General features: G+C 35.9%; 1 pseudogene; it reads left to right on the top strand.

Moving 5' to 3' along the window:
- The first annotated feature begins 340 nt into the window (after positions 1-340).
- On the top strand, positions 341-1,428 carry LOC107802086 (ethylene-responsive transcription factor 13-like; annotated as a pseudogene).
- The last annotated feature ends 4,080 nt before the right edge of the window (positions 1,429-5,508 follow it).

Here is a 5,508-nt window from a genome sequence, read left to right as displayed (position 1 = left end):
AATCTTTCTTATATTTGAGAGCAAATGCAATCAATTAAACCAAAAGTAAAAAAGAAAGAAGTACTATACATATGCTAGGCTTGCCCTTCAAGAAAATTATTTCCGTTATAAATTAACTGATCTCAAGTAATTCTGAAATTTTAAGAAATGAACGTGACTTTGTCGTGGCAAACATTTTTCAAAGAGGAATATATCATTTCTTAAAATTGAAGATAAGTACATTATTTTATTCCTCGTCAAATGTTAAGATAATAAAAACTAAAATGCATAACATAAATGTGCTTAAAATGGCACCTTCACAGAAATTCCTGGAAAAAAATAAATAAAGGTAGGGACTAGAGCTACAATCATAGGCCAAGCATATAAATAGACGTAGGATATCAACAATTCTATTCATCCAGAATTAATAAAACCCTAGTAAGTGAAAGTGAAAGAAACCACTCATCCAAATATCTATAGAAAAGAAAATGAACCCAGCTAATGCAACCTTCTCTTTCTCTGAGTTTGATTTCCTTGAATCAATAGAAAACCATCTTCTCAACTATGATTCCGATTTTTCTGGATTTTTTTCGACGATGAGTTCAAGTAACGCATTGCCTAATAGTCCTAGCTCAAGTTTTGGCAGCTCCCCTTCTGCAGAAAGTAGCTTGGATACCTCTCTTTGGGATGAAAACTTTGAGGAAATAATACCACATCTCGAAGAGAAGTCCGAGTCCGAGGAGGAAACAAAGGGGCATGTAGTGGCGCGTGAGAAAAACGCGACGCAAGATTGGAGACGGTACATAGGAGTTAAACGGCGGCCATGGGGGACGTTTTCGGCGGAGATAAGGGACCCGGAGAGAAGAGGCGCGAGATTATGGCTAGGAACTTATGAGACCCCAGAGGATGCAGCATTGGCGTATGATCAAGCCGCTTTCAAAATCCGCGGCTCGAGAGCTCGGCTCAATTTTCCTCACTTAATTGGATCTAACATGCCTAAGCCGGCTAGAGTAACAGCGCGGCGTAGCCGTAGGCGCTCACCCGAGCCATCGTCTTCTTCATGCACCTCATCATCAGAAAATGGGACAAGAAAAAGGAAAATAGATGTGATAAATTCCATAGCCAAAGCCAAATTGGTTTGTCATGGATGGAACCTCCAGATGTTACTATAACTATATTTGGAAGGGTATTCGATGTTTAGTATTAGAATCCCCTAAAGCTCCTGAAGGTCTTCGTATCATGTTCTAATTTAACATGAAATTACATGAGCGCATCATATATATAACTAAGTAGTAGTACTGTTCGATCATGATAATAACTTTTTGTTAGTATATTTTTTTCAACGACAATATGCTTAGTGTAGAGGAATATATACATGAATCAGCAACGCTGGACAGCTGCTTGAGAACTTTCTAAGATAATTATGTGGAAACGTCTTTTTAAAACTTTTTGAAACAATTTTTATTTGGATATCTGCTACCCCATTTAGCAAAAAGTAATTTTGAGTACATTTTTTGTTTTAAAAAAAACATTATCAAATAATTGGAGAATACAAAAATACAAGGAACTAATTTAATGTACATGATAGATGGCGAACTAATGAGGGCAAGTCAAAAAGAAGTACTAGAAATTTTTTGAAAAGGTGTGTATATGACACTTTAGACAAATTTCACATTGTTCATAAGTACATATTGACCATTCTTGGGAGAAACAGAGATATGAAACGTGCATTCCACCTAATTATTTGATCTTGATGCAGGCAATTTAAGCCATATAGAGGTAAATATATATTCATACTCTTATGATACCTTTGACTTTATAATCAGCGCACGAGATCCAAATATGATATAATCTATTAAATTAAACCAATTATGTAAACGGTATTTATAGTGCCAATGCTTAAAATTTAAATTCTGTGTACATATATTGGCTTGTGAATTGCCGCCAAAATCGGGAACTATGCCTTCCAAGCAAAATAATTAGCAGCAAAAAAAAAAAAAAAAAAAAAAAAAAATTAGCAGCTCCATCCAAATGGGTAGAGATATTCCTTACCACGGAATAAACTGATAAAAAAAATTGAAGCAAAAAAAAAGTTTAAAAAAAAATTAAGCCCACTGGAAAATTAAGCATAAAATAAAACAAAAAATAAGCCCGTTGGTAAATTTGATCTAAGGAGCATCAAGGTTAAAAATATTCTTCAACGGTGCATCCAATCAAGATATTTCAAAAATCTAGAGATCTTATTAATGGTTCTTATATTAGATTGAATCCAAAATATAATGTTTAAATTCCTTCTTTTCACTGTAAAAGCATATTTGATGAATCACTTTTAGGTGTTCCAAAATATTTTTGCAGTATTTCTATGAAGGTTCTGCTTTAATTAAGGAGCATGGCTGATTTCGTTATAAACTATTCTACAAACAATTTGTCGCTATTTTCACCCAAGTGATGAGATTCTCTTTTAATTAAGCAGGAATAACCCCGCTAAATACCTGCTTAATTAAAAAAAGAACCTCATTTCACTTAGACTTCTTTATTCTTGGAACAGTCAGCAATAAATTGTACTCATACTCCATGTACACATGGGGATATCTTTTTCATAGTAATAATTAATGACGTGTTCCCACATTCAATATGTTCAATGCACGCGTGGAAAAGTAAATTCAATTCGAAGTCATAGATGTCAATCCAATTCTATTGGAGCAAGAAAAATGCAACAGATGCTGTAACATTTTTTTAAGCGACCATTTTCAAAAAAATTTAAAATGTACATAGTCTATAACTCCGTTTGTTATGACTTTTTTGGCTTCTTATTTTGATTCAAAATAAGTAACATTTTATATACTCCCTCCGGTTTAAAATAAGTGATTTTTTTTACCTTTTTGTGGTCTAAAATAAGTAATTTTTTCAGATTTCAAGAATGAATTAATTATTTTTTTCCCTACATTACCCTTGGAGTAAATAGTGTTGGAGTACGTGTTATGAGTGTATATGTAAAGAGATAATAAAGGTTAATATGGTCAATTTCATTGCTAATTAATGTTAAAAGGTGAATTTCTTAATCTGTGTGAAAACAACTAAAAAATCACTTATTGTGGACAGGAGGGAGTAATGAAGAATAAATTAACTTTGTTTTTTCAGAAGTTGCCCTTATTTATTTATTTATCATAATGTGTCAAGTTAACAATCTGCAAATTTTAATTATGGGTAAGTTAATCAAAATATTTTTTTAAAAAATTATTATTTTCTTTAGAAGTGTGCTAAAGGCCAAAAAGCCACTTATTATGGATGGAAAGAGTATAATATTTTAGTTATGTGTTACTCTTTTACGCTATAATCGAGAAGCTATGTCCTAATTTCCACATGGGAAATTCTTGTAATGGCTAGGAGGACCATCCTGACCACGGTGTCCCTCCATGGGTCATGAGAAAACTTAAAGAGCGAGAAAAAAAATATACTGCTTTGGATATATAAACAAAATATAATCATCTATTCACCCAAATTAGAGGTCCGTAACTGTAACGACCTAACTGGTCGTTTTGCTTTCTAGAATCTCGTTCCCTTAAATAAAAATTTTCGCGCTTGCTTTAACTAATTTACGACCTGAAGGGATGGTTGGTTCAGGATTTGGAAGATGTTAGGGTTGAAATATGTTCATTTGACTCCTTAGGATTTTCTTAAAAGGGCTAAGTTTAACTTTAGTCAACATTTTTAGCAAACAGATCCGGATTCATATTTTGACGGTCCCGAAGGGTCCGTAGAAAAATATGGGACCTGGACGTATGACCGGAATCGAATTCCGAGGTCCCTAGCCCGAGTAATGAATTTTTATTAGGAATTGTCAAACTGAAATTCTAAGGATTTAAAGAAACTAATTAATGATTGATCACATTGGTATTGGGCTCGTATGTTGGTTCCGAAGCTCAGTACAGGTCCAATATAACATTTAAGACTTGCTCGCAAAACTTAGTGTCAATCCGAGTAGTTTAAGGGCGTTTCGGCTCGTTAGAGGAAAATTAAGAACTTGAAGTTCATAAGTTGGATCCAATTGGTTTTAGGGGGTGATTCTTAGATTTAGTGTTGTTTCAGGCGTTCCGAAGGTTTGAATATGTCCGTTTCATGATTTTAGACTTGTCGGTATGTTCGGGCGGGGCCCGAGATCCTCGAGCGTCAATCGGACGAGGCTCGAGTGAAGTTGGACTTTTTGAGAAGTGCTGAAGCATCTGCTTCTGTCATAACTGCACCTGCGGTTGGTCGACCGCAGGTGCGAGATCGCAGAAGCGGTCCGCCTATCACAGATGCGGCTAAGGCAGGCCAGGCCTAAACCGCAGATGCGGCCTCGATACCGCAGAAGTGGTCGCAGCCCACTTGGCCGGTTCCGCAGATGCGTCCGATTTCTGGCAGAAGCGGGACCACAAATGCGGTCCCGTGACCGCAGATGCGGAAATCGCTGAAGCTGTGAGCTTTATTTAATACGGGTTCTAAGTCCCTTTTTACCACTTTTCACTCATCTATTGGCGATTTTTGGAGCTTTTGAGAAGAGACTTCCACCTATCATCTTGAGGTAAGTTTATCCCACCTATTCTTAGTTTAATACTTGTGTCTTGGGTAGATTAAACTCTAGGATTAAGGTAAAACTTATGGGGTTAGAGAAAAACCTAGAGTTTTGGCAAAAGTTAAATTTAACCACGAAATTTGTTATAAAATGAATTAGAAATCATATATTATTGATCCTTAGGTTATGGAGAACAACTTCTTTCGAAAAATTTCGGAATCCGAGCACGTGGGACAGGGGTCGGATTTTAGGAAACTTGTGTTAATGGTTGGAAAATTTCTTAAATAGCTAGAATTCGATATTGTGAGCTTATATTGACTAGTTCTTACCTCATTTAACTAGTTTGGGATCGTTCGGCTTCGAATTAAGGGTTTGGACTCGTTCTTGGTATTGGCAGTGCACTTTGGAGCGAGGTGAGTCTCCTTTCTAGCCTTGTAAGAGGGAATTGTCCCCGTAGGTGTAATAATTGAGTAATTTGCTACTAAATGTGGGGGTTATGTACGCACTAGGTGACAAGAGTCTGTGCGTAGCTACTATTATGTTAATTGTCCGGGTAGTCTAGGACCCGTATCATGCTATATTTGTGAATGTCTCTATATTTTCTTGCTAATGTGATCACTTAGGATATGCTAGAGACTTGGAAATGAGTATAAGCGAATGTATACACTTGGACACTTGTATGAATTTACTTGGAAATAAATGCGCATTTATTTGTTTTCTTGATATTAATTGATATTTGTGGATCGGGCCGATCGCCTCGGTAGAAATAGATGCATCTATGGTTCGCGTCATTCGACCCTCTGGCAGTGCACAGTTTATTTTTTGTTGGATCAGGCCGTAGACCTCGACATAATGTGCGCATGATAATGTGAAATCTTATCCATGACTTCTCTTGCTAAATACCTGAAATGTAATTGGTTAACTACAAAATTGTTCAGAACATCACTTATTATCTCTTGCTACAAACTATTGAT

The sequence above is a fragment of the Nicotiana tabacum genome, chromosome 7, assembly GCF_000715075.1.
Source record: "Nicotiana tabacum cultivar K326 chromosome 7, ASM71507v2, whole genome shotgun sequence".
NCBI classification, from domain to species: domain Eukaryota; kingdom Viridiplantae; phylum Streptophyta; class Magnoliopsida; order Solanales; family Solanaceae; genus Nicotiana; species Nicotiana tabacum.
The sequence above is the reverse complement of the archived record's forward strand: the minus strand, read 5'-3'. Positions and strand labels throughout refer to the sequence as shown.